Genomic DNA, 20359 nt, shown 5'->3' with positions numbered 1-20359 from the left:
TATGGCCTTGATATGGGGGGCAATGAATTTCGTGCAACACAAATAATCTAAATGGAACAATTGCACATAACCTTTTCTTATAAAACATAAATCCATCAACATAAGATAAGAAATCAATTGGAATCTAGTGATTGTCAATTAATTTATTCCAATCAGCTTGAAAATTGGGGTCTTGATCATAGGTATCTTTCATAGAGCTAAGGGAATCAAAAGATATCACAAAGATATTATGAATAGTTGGTCTTCTACTCAAGGCATTGGTAACAACATTTTCTTTTTCGAGTTGATATTGGATAAGTGGATGAAAACTTTGAATAAAAGCAGTCCATTTAATGTGTCGGTCAGATATTTGTGGGCTGACTAAGGAGATGTTTGATACTTTGTTGGTCAGTTTTAATCATGAATTTAAATCCCATTAAATAGTGTTTCCATTAACGTAAAGCTTGTACTACAACTAGCAATTCCTTATCATAGGTAGAATATTTAAGTTCGGAGGGTTTAAGCTTACAGCTAGAGTAGGCTATGGGATGAGAATCTTGCATAAGAAAAGCTCCTATTCCAGATCCACTAGCGTCAGTGACTACTAGGAAAAATGGTCTATTAAAGTTAGGGAGTTGCAATATAGGAGCATGGGTTAAAGCATGTTTCAGTAAATCAAAAGACTTTTGCTGATTTTCAGATTAATGATATACAATGCCTTTCTTTAATAATTTTGTCAAAGGTAATGCAAACAATGAAAAATTTCTCACAAATTTTCTATAAAAGCTAGCAAGACCTAAGAAGGAATGTAATTCATGCACATTTTTAGGTATCGGCCAATTCAAAATTGCTTCTATCTTTTTAGGATTAACTTTAATACCTTCAGATGAAACAATATGTCCTAAGTATTCAATTTGTGTTTGAAAAAATTCACTATTTTCAGGATTAGCATATAATTGATTCTCTTTCACTACTTTGAAAACCAAAGATAAATGTTCATAATGCTCATTCTCATTCTTATTGAAAACCAATACGTCATCAAAGAAAACAATGACACAATGCTGATGCTTCAAAAATATGTGATTCATCATACAACTGAATGTGGCCGATGCATTAGTTAAACCAAAATGCATAATAAGGAATTTATAATGTCCAAATTGAGTTCTAAATGTAGTTTTGAAAATGTTAGATGTGTCCAATCGTATTTGATGGTATCCAAATTTAAAATCTATTTTGCTAAATATTGCAACCCCTTGTAATTAGTCCATAAGATCGTCTACCCTAGGGATCGGATATCTATTTTTGACAATGATTTTATTTAGGGCACAATAATCAATGCACATCCTATAGGTGTTATTTTTCTTTTCAACTAATAGGATAGGTGCACCAAATGGAGAACTACTAGGCCTAATGAGTCCTCAGGTTAACAATTCTCAACTTGAGTTTGAATTTCTTTCTATTCAATTTGATCATGTCGATAAGGTGCTTTACATGGTGGTTGAGAACTTGGAATTAAGTCTATTTTATGATCTTTAGGACGTGTGGGTGGTAAACCAAGTGGTAGTCACTAGAGCAAAACAGTCTTTAAATTGTGAAAGAAATTGTGGTGCCTAGGATGCATCTTATTTTTCTTAACTTCAATTTCATTCGCCCAGATTAAGTAGGATTTGCTACCTTTTCTTAGTGCACGTTTAGCCTGTGTATGAGTAAGCAATGGAAATTTATCAAAAGTGTGCATACCATGCAATGTGATTTGTTTTCCATGAGAATGAATCTTCATTGAATGCATGGAATAATCTATATCGTGATTATACTAATGACGCCAAGGCATTCCTAAAATAATGTCACTAGATTGCAGAGACACAACTAAGAAATTTTTACGTTCAACATAGTCACCAATTTTAATTTCTAAGTCATGCACTTCTTATGTTCCATTGTATCTAGTGAAAGGTGAGAAGGATCGAAGCTTGCACGCGAGCTATGGCGGGAGAGCAAGAGAAAGAAAGAGAGAGACAAGAAATGGGAACTCCAACAGTCACAATGTGTGACCGGGCCTTCCTTTATTCAAACTGTCACTAAAAGAATAAAGAATAAAGTAACGTGACGGGCGCCCGCCACCTGCAGTGTGCAGTGGTGGGTACTGTCAGTGTAGTAATACACGGGGCGGCATGGCGGAGGCGCCTTTACCCCCAACAACCTCCCACTTAAAGGCGAATCTGCCCTAGTGAGAGAGAAAAGAAAAAAGAAAAGACAGTACAAATGTACATAGGTACAAGGGATGAGGAAAGGTGACATCTCATCCAACGCCCATCAACCTCCTGAGGAAGGCAAAGCGCTCAGTAGTGAGGCTCTTCGTGAGTAGATCTGCAGGATTCTCGTCAGTGGAGATCTTGACAAGGTCAACAGACTTGTCCTCCACGACACCACGTATGAAGTGATACCTCACCTCAATGTGTTTCGTCTTCGCATGGAAGACCGGATTCTTAGCCAACTGAATGGCACTCATAGAATCTGAATGTAGTGTAGGTGTAGCATCAATCCCAAGGTCAGCAACTAGATGGCCTAACCATATGGCCTCCTTGCAAGCCTCAGTGGCTGCAACATACTCGGTCTCAGTGGTAGACAAAGCCGTACACTTCTGAACCCTGGACATCCAAGAGACAGCCCCTCCAGCATAGGTGAATACATAGCCAGAAGTGGACTTCCTACTATCTGCATGTCCTGCATAATCGGAGTCAGTGTACCCCACGACCCCTGTATCCTGGCTGCCATAGCAAATACACATATCTGCTGTGCCCTTCAGGTACCTCATGATACCCTTCACGGCATCCCAATGTCTGCTGCCAGGTGTAGCCATATAGCGTGCCACAACACCAACTGCATGCGCAATATCTGGACGAGTGGCTATCATGGTATACATCAAACTGCCCACGGCTGAAGCATAAGGGATCTTGGCCATCTCGGCCCTCTGCTCATCTGTCTGCGGACAATCGGCCTGTGATACCTTCACATAAGAAGGTAATGGACAGCCAATAGGCTTTACGTCCTGCATGCGGAAGCGCTCAAGGACTTTATGAATGTACTCCCGCTGTGAGAGATACAAAAGCCCCTGATGCCTATCGCGCTTAATGCGCATCCCAAGTATATGTGAGGCCTGTCCCAAATCCTTCATCTCAAAGCTCTTCTTCAGCTGAGATTTAAGAGCATCTAGCTCATCATGAGCTTTCCCTGCTATCATCATATCATCAACATAGAGTACCAAGATAAGCAAACTGCCATCACGGGCTTTCTTCCTGTAAAGACACGGATCCATAGCACTCCTGCTGTAGCCCTGTGACTGCATAAAGGCATCAAACTTATGATACCATTCCCTAGGTGCCTGCTTCAAGCCATACAAGCTCTTCTTCAACTTGCACACTAGGTGCTCCCTGCCAGGTTCTACAAAGCCCTTAGGCTGATCCATATAGATCTCATCATGCAAGTCCCCATGTAGAAAAGCCGTCTTGACATCCATCTGATATAGATCTAAGTCAAGCTGTGCAACTAAAGCCAAGACTAAGCGCAGGGTGGTCATCTTAACCACAGGAGAGAAGACCTCATCAAAGTCCACACCATGTTCCTGCTTAAAACCCTTTGCTACCAATCTAGCCTTGTATGCCGGCTTGGGGTGTCCAGGGGTACTTTTCAGCTTGTACACCCACTTGCATGGCAAAGCCTTCTTGCCCTTAGGCAAGGCAACCAAATCCCAAGTCTCATTCTTATGCAGGAAGTCTATCTCAGACTGCATAGCCCTCTCCCAGGAGTGATTGTCACCCCTGCGCATAGCCTCATCATAAGTGAAAGACTCTCCTGTATCTGTAACCAAAACATAATGCATAGAGGGCTGAAATCTATCAGGTGAACGTCTGTCTCTAGCAGACCGTCTCACCGCAGGCTCTGCTGCCTGGCTAACTGCCTGTCCAACACCCTGGCCCTGTGGAGGAACTGCTGCAGGTTGTACTACTGGCTGTGCTGGAGCTCTAGGCTCCTCCTGAAAGATCACTCTGTGGATCTCAACCACCTTCTCAGGCTGCCTGTGCATCTTGTCTTCATGGAAGACGACATCATGGCTGCATACTATTTTCCGCGCCTGCGGATCCCATAGGCGATAGCCCATCTCTCTTGACTCACCATAGCCAAGGAATATGCATTTAATGCTCTTTGGATCCAATTTACTCCTCTTGTCCTTGGGCACATGGCAGAATGCCTCACATCCAAAGACACAGAGATGCGCATAAGAGGGTGGCTTACCAGCCCAAACTTCCTCTGCAACCTGGAAATCCAATCCACTGGAAGGCGATCGGTTTATGACATGCACTGCCGTACTAACTGCCTCAGCCCAAAAACTCTGTGGTAAGCCTGCATGGCTAAGCATAGAGCGCACACGCTCCTGAATAGTCCTGTTCATGCGCTCAGCCAAACCATTCTGGGGTGGGGTGTAAGGGGCGGTCAACTGACGCTTAATACCCCTGTCATCACAAAACTGCTCAAAAGCATGCGAGATATATTCTCCCCCATTATCTGTCCTAAGGCATTTCAGCCTATACCCAGTCTGGTTCTCAACAAGAGCAAGCCATCTCTTAAAAACTGCCAAGACATCGGACTTCTGCTTTATGGGATAAGCCCACACTTTCCTAGAAAAATCATCAATGAAGGTAACGAAGTACTTCACGCCACCCATAGACATGCAAGGCATAGGCCCACAAACATCGGAATGCACCAATGCCAAGGGCTCACTCATGCGTGGCCTACCCGATTTCTTATGCGTAGACCTATTCTGCTTACCATAAAGACAATGATCACACGAGTCAAAACATGCATAATCCAAAGGCGGAAGATACTGCAAACCAGATAACATTTTCATTCCCTTTAAAGACATATGCCCCAAACGGGCATGCCAAAGTGATACATGTGGGATAGAGCCCACTGCCAAAACATGGTCTACAGAAGACCCAGATACAACAAGAGGATAGAGGCTGCCAGCCTTGGCGCCTCTAGCAAGCACAAGTCTGCCTTTGGTAATTTTCCAGGCAGAATCCCCAAAACAGACATGAAACCCTGCATCATCCAACTGTCCTGCAGACATAAGACTGCGCGTAAGCGCAGGTACATGACGTACATCCCTGAGCAAAAAGGAACTGCCAGTGGAAAACTGCAACTGAATATCTCCACAGCCCACAATATCAAGAGACCTGTCATCTCCAAGTTTGACTGATCTAGATACAGTACGGTAAGAGTGAAACCACTCACGGTAAGGCGTCACATGGAAGGACGCACCTGAATCCAATAACCAGCACTGTGCATACATACTAGATGTCTCAGTCAAGTGTGAAGCATCAGAAGAACTAGCTGCAAGTATAAACTCATCACCACCATCGGACTCCTCAGTCTGCGTGACATTAATTTCCTCAATCTTGACGCTGGACTTCGCAGGTACTATGCTGCGATCAGAGGACTTTTCCTGCACTTTATCTTTTCCCTTATCCTTGCGCTTCTCATTGCGCAACTCATGACACTGTGGTCTGATATGGCCCTTTTTCCCACAATGATGACAAGTGACATTTGCATTGCGCCCACGCGACTTACTACGCGACTTGCCACGAGATTTAGACCGACCCTTCTGCGAGTCACGGCCTCGGCCATTACCACGGTCATACCTGTCATTCCTGCCTCTAACTGTCAAAGCATGACTACCACGAGAGGCATCCAAGTTTTTGCGATTCACCTCTTCCTGAAGAAGAGCACTCTCAACATCTGCCAATTTTAGAGTAGCACTAGAGGCACAAAGAGCAGTATGGAAAACATCCCATGACTCATTCAGAGTCCCAAGCAAGAAAAGAGGAGTTACTTCCTCTCCAAAGGTGATATCCTGCGAAGTCAGGTTCTTCAGTATAGCATGGAACTGGCTCAAGTGAGCAGACATAGTCGCATTATCCTTCATGCGTAGATCCATAAGCTGCTTCAACTAGTACATCTGACTTGCCGGACTTTTCTTATCATAAAGATTCTTGATCTTATTCCATAGATCCCATGCACTCTGTTTTTCCTCAAATACATTATAATGTACCTGTTCAGTGAGAGACAATACAATCGTGGACTTGCATAGCTCATCAAGTTCAAGCCAGTCGTCATTGTCCATAGTTTCAGGCTGCTCCCCACTCAACCGAAGTGGCTTAATCTGAGATTTTTGCACCAAGACCTGCCAAATTTGACTCTTCCAGTAAGAGTAGTTGGTACCATCCAACTTTGTAATGTTAAAGATGGCACTATCATGCGAAGATGACGCCATTATGCAGGCTGGAAATGCCCAAACATTCCAAAACTGCTTGCTGTTTTACTGCAGAAACTGCCCAAAAATGACCAAAACGGGGTCCAAAGGGCGAGCAGAGTGTGCCAAAAGTTGCTGCGCACTTAGTACTAGGTGCGGTACATCAAATCAGGATATTTCAGCATGAAAAGTACACCTCAGTCCACCAATAACTGCTTGCTGTAATAAATTGTAGGTATGCAGTCTAGAGAGCAAACTGTCCCAAAATAGGATCTAATGTCAAGCAAACAATGCTAGGTCCAAAGCCGGCATGAAACGGACATAAGCAAGGCCAATGACAGTGAAAAGAACATGAGCTCAACACCGAAGCATGTCAGAATAACATCTGCCAGTGAAAGGCACACCCCCAGACACTCTAGGCAAAGTGTTCCTGTAACTGTCAAAACCTGACACAAATAGGTGTCTACTCAAAGAGAAAGATCCAAATATGAGACTCAGCTCATAAGCATCCTGTGAACCAAGAGTACATCAATGCATATCCTTAAAGATCGGAGTATGATCCCAAAGTCTCAATGCGTATGTAGCTACTCAAGACATAAACTGCTCCAAATACATGTAAGTGCTCCAATAGCATGCAACTGTCAAAGGTCAAGCAAGCATGTAAAATGCTCCCACTGGCACAAAAGGCATACAAAGCGAGCTCAGAAGCTCAAACAACCCAAGAGAAAGCACCAGTGATAAGTGACCCTGTCAATGCATCAAGCGCATCCAAGAGAGCATGACATACATGAAGCACCGGTCGTATTAACCATGAAGCAATACATAAGCCCAAATAAGCTCTCGGTCAACTCAATGACATCCAAATAGCAACCAAGATCAGTGATCAAGTAAGCCGGGAATGCTCAAATACATCCAAATCCAAGCTCCAAATGTCGGTATGGCATACACGAACCAAATAGCATATGTCACGAACCAAAGCATGTAATGCAAAAGCCTAACTGTCAAGCAGAGACATGAGGCATAGGCGGTCCACGAGCATGCCAAGTCGGTCCAAATGCCAGTGAAGACGGAGCTAATGCGAAGCTCAAAAGCATCCCATAATCTCATACATATGCTCCAAGTCATCCCCAAATGTCAGAGACATCATGCCAAAGCTCAAAGCATACATCCGATATCGGTAGGTAAGTGCCAAAGCATGTAAAGTACCTTCAGCCCACTGTTATTCCAGCATGTATTTACTATTCTAAACAGTAGATTTCAGCCCCGAATTCAAGCCAAAATCATGGTCAAACCAAATGCATACATCCCCAATACATCCGGGTAGGAAGTAGACCGCATACGAGCATCAAATAAGGGAACCGGAGTAGAGTATAAGCATCAAATGCCAATGCCAAGTGTGGCTGCCCTGTTTCCAGCACTGTATAACAGTAAATAACAGTCCCAAATCAGCCAATATTTCAGCCAAAATCATGGCATAATCATGTGCACACATTCCCAAGGCACTAGGCATCATGTAGACCGCATACGGGCATCAAATAGCACAACCAGAATGGAATATAAGCAACAAATGCTAATGCCAATGGTGCTGGCCTGTTTTCAGCCTGTTATGACAGTTTATGACAGTCTCAAATCTGAAGAGATCAGCCCCGAATGATCAAGACCAATGCCCAAAGCTTGAATGACATCAAACATGAAGTCTATAGCCCTCTTGATCAAGGTAGAGAGCAAGAAGCAATGGCCAAGTGTGGAGCTGAAGTAGATGAGTGCTCACAGCCTGGAAAAAAATGATGCAATCTGCCCTGTTGGTGCTGAACTTGCTGCTGCTCCACATGGGCTGAAAAGGGGGTAATGGGGGGCTCAATGATGGCCCAAGGTAGGCACATACCAAGCCATGAAGGCCCAATGCAAAGGGGAGGGAAGATATGAGCTATGGAGCTCAAGAAGAGTGGCTGCCCTTTGTTCCTGCCCTGTTTCAATCTGAGAATACACTCAAATGCCTGCAAATGCTGAAGCAATACCTCAAGGGCAAGGCCCTGATGAAGCTCAAGAAGGCCAGGATGGAGCTCGGGAAGCCGGGGAGAGTCGGGAGCTCAAGAGGTCGGCTATGGCTGCCGGGATGGAGACCCAATGCGTGAAGCGAGTCGATGCGAAGGTCGGGAAGCACCGAGTCGAGCTCGAGCAAGAGAATGCCAAGCTCTGATACCAGTTGAAAGGTGAGAAGGATCGAAGCTTGCACGCGAGCTATGGCGGGAGAGCAAGAGAAAGAAAGAGAGAGACAAGAAATGGGAACTCCAACAGTCACAATGTGTGACCGGGCCTTCCTTTATTCAAACTGTCACTAAAAGAATAAAGAATAAAGTGACGTGACGGGCACCCGCCACCTGCAGTGTGCAGTGGCGGGTACTGTCAGTGTAGTAATACACGGGGCGACACGGCGGAGGTGCCTTTACCCCCAACATCTAGTGCCTAAGAATGCAGCCTTGATGCAATAATGAGTAGAAACGGTATGTAAATTCAATTCTTTGACCAATTTTACAGAACTAAAATCGTGTGTACTCCCATCATCATGTAAAACAGTCTTTTCTTGACCATGCACAAGACATTTCATCATTAATAAAGAATGGGGATTTGGTATACCTAGTAAAGTATCTGAAGTAGTGCCGTTATTATCATCGTCTTCCGTGAAATCTGGCATTTCTTCATGGTCTTCATCTTCAGTCGCTCCCAAATAGTTGATGTGAACAGTTGGCTTTTTGGATTGACAATTTGCTGCTAGATCGTATAATATATTCACATTGTGGTCTATCTTGATCAGCAGTAGATCGTTGCAAACTGGCCAATTGAGCTTGCGAAGTTTGATGTGCTCTTCGTTCCTCTTGAAGCTGCATCATAATTAGGTCCAATTTTTGCTCAATCGTTGGTTCCGATAAATCACCTTCGGCAATAAAATCTTCCATATTTTGATCGGTCATCTTGCAAAATTTCAAACAACCTCACACACTCAAAATCCTGTTAGCGGGATGAGCGTAGCTCAAGTTTGGATTTACAAGGTTTGCTCTTTTTTTTTTTAATAAAGTGGCTTTTTAGCAATCTTTCTTCTTCACGGTTACGAAAATTGATGTCGGCCTTCTTTTAAGCAGATACGTCTTCTGTATAATCTGCGTGTGATTCTATGCTTGCTGGAATTCGGCTTTGTCACAACACATGTGCAAACAGGGGCTTATAGGGAGGTTAAAAGCCGGCTCACGAGTTATTGTGTGTGAACTCCTGCTATGGGAGAGATTGGAACTTTGAGAATTTAAGCTTAAAAGCTTAGAAGACTTTAAGCTTTGTTTTTTAAAGCTTTTAAATAAAACGTTTTTGCCTAAATCAAAACAACTAGGATGGCGGCATGTCGTCAACGGAATCATCGCTAATCAGAAGATACTCCTACCGTCGTTCAAAAAAGATGGAGCTTAAGCTTATTTTAAGCTTTTGTTAAAGCTTAAACTCAAGTTTGAGTAAAATTCTTGCATGTTCTTTCTGAGAAGAAGAAGACTTAGCAAAGGAACTTCCCGAGTGGTCCTCCGCCTCCAGAGAATGGTCCCTCACAATCTAACTGCGTAGCAGTGCGTAGCAGAGGGTTCTTCACCGCCAAGAACCCAATGGTATTGACGGATTGTCACGAAACTGACTATAGAGCCCATTCGTTCCAGGAGCTTCGCCTTCACACGAGATGGTAAGCGATTGGAAGCCCTTGATCTCAGCTTCACTCTGATACCACTGATGCACAAATCGAATGTTGTATGCATACGTAGCGAGGGCCTGAAGGTCCCCAAGAACAAAGAACTCTACTTTTTACTCAAAATCCAAAAGAGTAGACTTGCACAACATGAAGCAAGAAGACCAATTGGGTACAATCTCCCCCCATGCCTTGTGTGAGCGCTCCACAAAGTATGTATTTAATACATTATTCATCTCCAAGCTCAAAAATAGCCCAAATTTACAATTAGCACGCTTTAGCTTTTGTGTTTGCTTTTGTCTAAATAAAGAATAAAGCGATTGGGCGTCCCAAGTGTCAGGTTGTGCCCAAATACAATGACCAATAATAAATATTTAAATCGTGCGCCCATCCGCATACAAAATAATAAATATGTGTCAAGTGCTTTAATAAATAAGCGCGTCAAAATAAATATTGGTGCCACGCCTAAGACCCACGCCCATCAAAAATGATAATTTCTTCTAAGTAACTTGAATGCACGCTATCGCCTAGTGCTTCCCAGTGCCAACCGCCGCCTGCTCTACACATTAACTGAAGCATTCACAATTGTTAAAAAATAATAAAATTAAACCGACAAAAGTGAATACCTAGCAATCTTCAGCTACAAAATAAATAAATAGGTTAGAACTCTGTCCTAACCTTAATTTAATACGAGTGTGTACTCTAAACTCATAAACGTCCATTAATTTAAATATGTATTCTGCGGAATCACCCGCTATGGAATCCCCCACTTGCACATTAAATTAACATGATGCCCGAAAAGGACAAGCGTCCCCATTGAATTTTCGCAAAAGGAATCCACCTTATATACGAGCCCCTGCAAATATAATTTTATGGAATCCACCGCAAAACCTCACGGAATCCACTATGGAATATGCCTCCTGGCATCACAAACTCAAAAGGCCACCCGGCCACCAACACTACCACCTTTCAAGCTACCACCCATTAGTGCCATGGGACTGGCACTCGGCTAGGAGGGGGGTAATGTTTACTGCAACACCAGCAATAGGAAAAAAGTGGAAAAATAGAAAAATATGAGAAGCAGGAAAAGGTGTAGGGCAGGCATGGAGAAGGCATCCAGAAGAATAATAAGTCTGAAAAAAATCCAAAAGCATGGAAACAATCGTCAAAAGTCCAAGGCACAGCCGCCGAAGTCTGGAGGAGTTAAGAGCAAGAAAGCACACCTTTAAAACCAAAGGCACTCTCAAATCCTTGTAAAAGAGCGTCGGGCTCCCTTCTATGCAAATTATAAACTTAGAAGGGCGGTAGGACTAGCCAGGAAGTGAAAGAATGAAGAAACAGAGCCTAGGCCATGGCCGGCCATGTAAAAATTGAGGATGACCGCCCATGGGAAGTAGGGCATGTATATAAACTTGAAAAGTGAATGAGAAACTCATTCTTGTATGTGGCAAAAAGCTTCTTCTCTTCTTCTTGCCTTCTTACTTGTGCTTGAGAGAGGGAGTGAGTGAGTGTGAGGGAGTGAGTGTGTGAGAGTGAGGGACCGAGGAGAAGAAGCTCCCCATCTCCTCTCTTCATCTTCTTCTCTTCTCTTGTCTCACGCGGCTATGGAGGATGGAGCTTGTTGGAGAGGGATTGAGGTTGCTTGAGCTTGCCTCAAGGATCATGGAGCTACCAACGTGCACGAGAGAGAAGGGTACTCGATCGGGCATCAAGGTAAGCTCACTATACCCCATAGGTAGGGAGGGCACGTCGGCTATGTGAGCGGTAGCCATGGCCGCTCTGCTTGAAACGCTTGACCAATAAGCGATCCGTAGGTCTCCGAGGTTGAGCTTGTAGCTCCCTTCACCAAGTTTTACTTTCAATGGCTCCAAATGTAACCACCATTAACTATAGAAGTTTTCCCTAGCCAAACTAGACATAGCAACTAAGATTATAACTACAGTTACATGTCCTAACCATTGACATCATATCTGAAGCTTGAAAATGGCCTATTGGTTGGATCTAAACTACTACTCTAATACTAATGTAATGGAAGCCTACTCTTGCTGAATTAAACTAACATTTCATTCTAGAAAACATGAAAATGGAACAAGAAATGATAAACCCTCATTAGTCTAGAGCTCCATGAATCCATGGCTAGTACAAAGTACAAGAAAGAAGACAACCAATGCTAATGCTAAATTAGTTCTTGATGATTTGTAAAATGAGAAAAAAGTGTTTACAATGATGCTAAGGCCCCCTTTTATACTTCTAGGAGAATACTCTAAATCACTCTTCACCATTCCAACAATTGTCTTCCTTTCCATTTGATAATAGACTCCTAAAATAATCTTTTGTAGTGTTTTCTTTCATTACAATAGCTAATATAGGTTTTTTCTTATTTCTTCTTTTTGGACAACTTCACTAAGCATTGTCGAGAAAATGTTCCTTCATGTCTAAGATCAGCTACTATGAAAGCAACTACTAACATATTTCTCTTAATTTTTAGAATATACAAGCTTTTTGACATCCCATTTGTAGCAACAAAGGAAATAGTATATGTATCCTCAATAGAGCAATTTGCATCATTCCGAACCATCATGGTAATGAATTCTTTGTAGAGGTTGAATAGAACTATATAGGCCCATCTTGTTGTTCACTTGATGAGAGGTGCCACTATCCAATATTTTCGAGTCAATGATAGATACTTCTTGTGTTAATGGAAACACTTTCTCAATGATCACCATGAGTAATTCTAGCTTTGCTCTTGTATTGACTATCTCCTGTTCTTTCCTTTTCAAGATGCCATTCTTTTTATCCACCTTCTTGACGTGATGATATGCAATTGTATATCCTGTATTCTTATAGTAAAAGAAATATTCTTGAAACTTTTTCTCACCGCCCTTTTTCTTTTTGTCATTATTAGTAGAGAAACCACCTTTATCTTTTGCATTGGTGGAGAATTCAGCATCTCCACCGTTGCTTCCTTCTCGAGCTTAAAACACAACTCCTCCTCCATTAATAGTGTAAGAAATTTCTCAAGTATCAAATCCTGAGATCTCACTCTTATTAAGGGCAACTACTACTCCTTCAAACTTTGGTGGACACATTTGAAGACACCTGTATCCTAGTGCTAGTGATATGGTCATACAAATTCTTAATCAAAGTGTCCAATGCTTCAACCATCTCTCCTTTAACAAACTTCTCTATTGCCAATTGATTCTCAAAGTTCTAAATCATTATTTGATATCTCATTTTTTACTAACTTCTCTTTTTAATTTCTCATTTTGCCTCTATTGCCTTGGTTGTATGTTGAATCATGGTCAAAACACTATCAAAACAGCTTGGGACTAAGGCACGCAATGCATCTATGTTCCTTCATTTCTAAGCCCATTGAAGATCTACATTTGGAGGAATCATCACACTTGAATTGGATGGGTCAAGGGTGGGTTGTGCTTTTGGATTAGTCCCCATCAAGGTTGGTGAGCAAATCCTCAATGTTTGAATTGCCTATGCACAAATACCACTTTCTAAGGTGCCAAAATTAGTTCTAGATGTTAACATTGCTCCTCTTCATTATTGAATCCCTTGCCTCTTACACACTCTTTACTCACTAAAGCCCCTTGGGCTCTAATACCATGTAAATTTAGATGGCATAGCAAACAAAATTTGAGCAAGCAATAGAGAGTACACAAAAAATATGAAATGAATAAAACTTCTTTAATTCCAAACAAACTGATACAAAGATATCTCTGTCCACTCGTACACTTCCACTGTGAAGCTTAGGTGGCAATCTAGAAAAATGACAGGTGAAGAGCTTAAGCTATAAGCAGAAGAACTCTAACTAGGTGAAAGATAGATTGGTGATGGTTTGGAGGGGTCTTTCTTTTATAGGCTAGACAGTTGACCAGGTTGACTTGTTTGACCTACCATATTATAAACCTTCCCTAGTCAACCAAGGAATATTTTAGGGAATATTATCTTTATACTTGGGCTAGGGGCATTTCAAAATAGGGATCCCTAATAACTCCCATACCCCACAACTCGATGCAGTGTGCCTCAAGTTGCTACCAACTTAACTACTCTTTCTAACCTAAAGGCTAGACCCATAGGGTCACCTTTTTGCCATTTAGTCAAGTAGAGCTTATCTAACAAACAAGTCCATATGCAACTAATGCCTGGGTTTACACATGGCTTCTCCTCATGGAGGCCTTACAACTTTCAGCACTATGGATCATTGGTGGCACCTTAAGAGGGGCGGGGCATTAGGTATATGTAACAATAGTAGGGTGTTTCTGGGAGCCTTAAAAAAATGCAACAATTATTTATGCTAAATCTACTTTAAATCATCAGAATGACCAATTGCTGCAATCTAGAGCCCGCGAGCTTCGCAAAACAAGTCTTCATTTGCCAAATGATCATCAACCTTCTCTCTTACCTGTTTTTGACAAACAGAAGTAGACCCCTTGCTTCAATTCACAAGCAAATCATGTACACTCAAACCCCTTGCTCAAGCCTTATGCTTTCGGCAAGCATTCTCTCTGCTTCGAAGGGACAAGCTGCCCCCTTGGCTAAAGCAAGCCATATGCTTGCCTGCATTACAACCTTATGTAATGAGAATATTATCTTTATCAAGATAGAAACAACAAGCAAAAATGCCATGAAAACGGCTTGAATTCTCAAACTTTGCAGCAACACTTCACTCCTCACACTACTTGCTTCAGGTATGAGTCCCCATGAACATGCTTGATACCGTTTGTTTGAGAGGGAATAACGGTGGGATGTAAGGTCAATGCTATGGAGTGCAAGAGGGTTGAGATAGAGAAAATTACACAAGAGAGGTCAGTGGTGTGCAATGAATGTTACCAATATTCTATATTATCTTGATGTATATATAGCTACATAGTGTGTATTGATACAAGGGGTACCCAGCTAGCTTTTGGCCTTTGGCCTTTACTCCAATAAAAAAGACAAGCATGTCTATATATCCAATTTTCCAAACATGAGATACTTGGTTGTGCCACAACCACTCCACCAAAATTCCACTCACCACCCCACCTCTCACAATATGGTGATAAGAAATGAAGGGACTCATTCCTACATGGCAATTCAAGATGAGCCCTTTTCGATCCCCCCACCTCCCCCTCCCCATTCGCACACATATGCAAAAAAGAAGAGAATGAATATAATCCAAATCTTGAAGGCTTGAAGATGATTTTGCAATGCAAATGAAAATCTCTCCACAAGCAACACCTCAACTCCTTTGCATCCACATTGAGTGTGCCCACCATTTTGAGAAGAAGAAGGAGAAGAAGTAGTAGTTTCTCACACTATCATAAACTTTTCGTCACACACAATGTCAAAACTCAACCTCTTACCAATATGGGATGAAGAGAAGAAAAGCCAGAGAGATAGAGAAAAGCTTCACTATCCCAAGTTCATCATCACTCATGCACGCACTCTTATGCTATCTCTCTCTTCTTTACTATCAAGCAATGGTTGCACAAGATGAAGAATAGAAGCAAGACTAATGTTAGTTCAAAGTTTGCACACACATGAATGATGAAAGTGAGAGAAGGGTTGGATCCAACAATGCAAAGTAGAGAGATTACACACATTTCTTCGTTATCCATAACACATAACTAAAGAGAGTACTTACAACCTAAGGTCACAACAGGACCATTCACACCAAAGATAACTAAGCTAAACACCGACTTATTCAATGTCAGCATGTGTACACTTGGACATGCTAAGTGTCGAGTACAGTCAAACCAAAGATAGAGAAGTCGAGCTTGAAGTCTAACACTCGCCCTCAGGCTCAAGATAGCATATGTACACCAAGCAATTGTTTGAAAACACTGACTTATCTTTACCTAAAGACTTGGTAAAGATATCCACAACCTATTCATTAGTCTTCACATGCATGAGATCAACTCTCCCTGCAAGAACCATCTCTCTGATGTGGCATGGTATACTGGATTCATAGCCAAGAGTACACTACTAAGATTGTCACATTGCAAAGTCACTGGAGCATCCTCCTGTATGTCCAAATCAGCAATAAGCTTGAGCAGCCATGCAATCTCACATGCTGCCAATGCAGCACCCCTGTACTCAGCCTCAATACTTGACAAAGCAACTGTAGGTTGCTTCTTGCTGCTCTAGTTGATCATTCCGCTTCCCAAGACAAAAGCATAGCCACTTGTAGATCTATGGTCATATGAGCATCTTGCCCAATCTACATCTATGTATCCAACCTGTTTCAAGGGCTTATCTCTCACATAGAACAACCCATAATCTACATTGGACTTAACATATCTCATGATATGCCTAACAGCATCCAAATGCGGCTTTCTGGGCTTCTGCATGAACTGGCTTATGAACCCTACAACATAGCTCAAGTCAGGGCCTAGTGGTGGTCAAGTAGATTAGACTTCCGACCATCTGCCTTTGTACATAGTCACATCCTCAATTTCAACTCTAGTGCTCATGTCTAGCTTGACATTCTGCTCAAGAGGTGTATCCAATGGTTTGCATTCAACCATGCCATACTTCTTCAGCATTTCCATGGCATAGTGCTTCTGCATTAGCCATAAACCATTTTCAGCTTTGACCACCTCAATGCCCAAGAAATACTTCAAATCTTCTAAGTCTTTCATGTCAAATTCTAATTTCAACATTTTCATAACATGTTGTATGCCCAAGACATAATCCCCAGTAATTATCAAATCATCAATATACATGACCAGCACTACCAAGCCACTGTCGGTCTTTTTCGTAAATAGGCTATGATCAACCCTACCAACAGTAAATCCCAAGCTCTACAAGTAGTTATTGATCCTTGCATGCCAGGCTCTCGGAGCCTGCTTCAGCCCGTACAATGCTTTTTTCAGCTTGCACACATAATGCTGAAAATTAAGGTGAACATACCCTTCGGGCTGATCCATGTAGACATCCTCTATTAAGTCACCGTTAAGAAAGGCATTCTTAACGTCCATCTGCTACAATTTCCAGCCTTTAACAATAGCCAATGCAATCACTGTGCGTATGGTTACCACCTTGGCAATAAGACCAAATGTTTCCTCATAATCAAGTCTGTACTGTTGAGCATACCCCTTAGTAACCAGCCTGGCTTTGTACCTTTCAACACTGCCATCTGACTTGCATTTGATCTTATAGACCCATTTGCAACCAATGGTCTTTTTCCCTGTAGGAAGTGGCACAAGATCCCATCTTGCATTTTCAGCCAAGGCATCAATTTCCTCATCCATAGTTCTGCACTAATGCTCATCTTTCACTTCTTCAGCATATGTACCTGGTTCTTTAATATCCATCACCTTTGTCATATAAGCACAGTGCTTCGTAGAGTAACCACTGCAAGTCAACCTGTCAACAGGGTACCTGACTCTCTGTGAGCGTCTAAGCTGCGGTGCACTACTCGATTCCCCTCTCTCATGAGGTGAAATGTACCTATTGTGCCTTGTGCCAGGCGTATAGACAGTCAGAATACCAAGCTCACTGTCTAAACTGCCAGCAAAGTCAGCCTGAAGTCATGATACTAGGTGTCATCAAACCAGATGCATCCTCAAAGGCTTTTTCCTTCCCTTTGATGTCCAATATATCATGTCTCCCCCTCACTGACATTATGGCGTCAATGGATGGTGTTATAGTCCTCCTCAATTTACCTATCCAAGGAGACACTGGAAAAGAAACAACTATCACTATAGGACCTAACAATGCAATACTATGCTGTAAATCAATTGTAGACACCTGTGTAGAAGGCATATCAGATGGCACTACAGTAGGTGATACATACGAAGAGGCCATCTCATCAAAAATCACATCCCTGCTCACAAGTGTCTCATGTGTAGAGGGATCATAACATTTGTATGCCTTCTTCTCCTGCAAATATTCAAGAAAGACACACTTATGTGCTTTAGGATCTAGTTTCCTCCTCTTCTCATCAAGGATATGCACATAAGCTATGCAACCAAATACCTTCATGTGACTTACATTCGGCTTATAGACATACAGTCTTTGAAAAGGTGTCACATCATGAATACCTGCAGTGGGAGCCTTGTTAAGAATGTACATGGCTATCATAACAAACTCTACCCAATAATACAATGACATGCTCTTCTCATTCATCATCACATAAGCAGCTTCCATCAACACCCTGTTCTTACATTTAGCCACTCCATTCTACTATGGAGTATAGCTGCAGGTAAGCTACCTACGTATGCCATTTTCAGCCAAAAATTTGTCAAAAGCATTTGACACATACTCACCACCACTCTCTGATCTCAAGCAAGAGATATAGTAGTCAAACTCTTTCTCTACATGCTTCTTAAACTGTTGAAAAATAGCTAGCACTTCATCTTTTGCCTTCAGTATATACACCCAAGTATAGCAACTGTAATCATCAATAAATGTCACATAGTACCTGAAGCCTCCCATAGATGCATTATGGGCTAGTCCCCAGACATCAGAGTGCACTAACTACAACAGACGTGTGCTCTACCTTACATGCTTGACAAATGGCAACCTAGACTGTTTACCAAACTGGCAAGCATTGCAGACATGACCAATGTCAAAATATGCAAACTTGGGTAAACCTATAACAAGCTTTTTTTTTTTTGCATCATTTACAGCCTCTGCAAGTTAACATGCCCCACTCTCTTATGCCAAATTTCCAATTCTTTAACAGTGCCAAAACCATGGGTAAACATAGCTGAATTCTGCTCTGGCAAAGTGGTATCAAGAGTAAACATCCTATTATTCCTGTGACCGTGAGCAATCAACTTGCACCCATTACCAAATTCTTCAATAAAGCACCCATGCTTATTGAACCTAACTTGCAAGTTTTGCTCGGTCATCTGGCCCATAGACAATAAGTTCTTCGTAATCGATGGGACATGCAGTACATCATGTAAGTGCTTCTTCATGCCATCATGAATCACAAGAGGCACATTGCCCTTATGCTCAATGCTATGATGTGTGTCATCACCTATGCATACATAGCCATTTCTCTCAGCCACCATGCAAGTGAACCAATCACCGTGAGAGGTCGTGTGATTTGATGCCCCTGAATCAATGTACCATACTGCATCATCAATGGATTTTTCAATAGCCCTGTCTTTCACATACTGCATGGCAAACAGTCTATCTCCTGAAGCATCATCTGCCTAATTAGATGAAGCAAAGTGTCCATGTTGTTTGCCCTTCTCATTTCCCTTCTTCTTCCAGCAATCCTTTGCAATATGATCATACTTTCCATGGTAACAACAATCCTTATGCTTATTCGGATTGTCAAATGGGTGTTGTTGCTGCCAAGAGCCTCTACCACGAGAGCTAGATCTCCCCTTGCCTTTGAAGTTTCCACCTCCTCTTGCATTTGATCCCTACTGGTTATTATTGCCATAGGATTCATTTTGTTGGCCTCCTTTGCCAAAACCATAGCCTCTACCACGGCTGCCACGATTGTGTTGATTGGAAGAAAAGACTGCATCCTTGCTTTTTGTACTGCTAGAGCCTGTACACGCCAAGTTTAACCTCCTCATGGATAAGCAATGTAACCAGCTCGTTGAAATCTAGCATTTCACCCCACGCAAACACAGAAGTATCAAAAGACTTATACTCTGGACCCAAGCCATTCAAAGTCACAACAACCATGTCTTCATCTTCAACCTAAGTACTAACAAATGCCAGCTGATCCACAATGGTCTTGATCTCTGTCACGTAGTCCTGTATGGACCTGCCCTTTCTCTCCATGTTGTTAAATTTCTGCTTTAATTGTATCTTCCTGGCACTTGTAGTGGTGCGATAATACTTGATTAAAATGTCCCACGGATCCTTAGGAGAGCTACAATTCATTATCTGCATTACCAGGCATTTGATATACATAGGGACAGCCACTGAAAAACCCTGCGTGCTCTCTCCGTCCATGCTGGATGAGCTTGCAGCTAGTCTTGTGTCGGATGCCTATCACCTGTAGGCAGCTTGGGCTCAGCCTCAACTCCAATCACTAGCTCCCAATAGCCTTTCCCTATCAAGAAGTTCTTCATGCAGAACTTCCATATGGCATAATTGTTGCTGTCTTCTGGTGCACAGATCGGATGCCGTAAGCGCGCGTAGTGAGCATCACAAGGTCCCCAAGAACAAAAGAACTCTACTTTTTGCACAAAACTCAAGGTAGAAAGCATGCACGACATGAACAAGAGACCATTTGGGTGCAATCGCCCCCCATGCCTTGTGTGAGCGCTCCACAAAGCATGTATTTTATGTATTAATCATCTTCAAGCTCAAATAATAGCCCAAATTACAAAATAGCACGCTTTTGGCTTTTGAGTTTGCTTTAGTGCCAAATAGAAATAAAG

This window comes from Lygodium microphyllum, chromosome 5 (assembly GCF_053477565.2).
Source record: "Lygodium microphyllum isolate KBCC chromosome 5, Lygodium_microphyllum_v1.1.10, whole genome shotgun sequence".
NCBI classification, from domain to species: domain Eukaryota; kingdom Viridiplantae; phylum Streptophyta; class Polypodiopsida; order Schizaeales; family Lygodiaceae; genus Lygodium; species Lygodium microphyllum.
Note: the sequence above shows the minus strand (reverse complement) of the source record.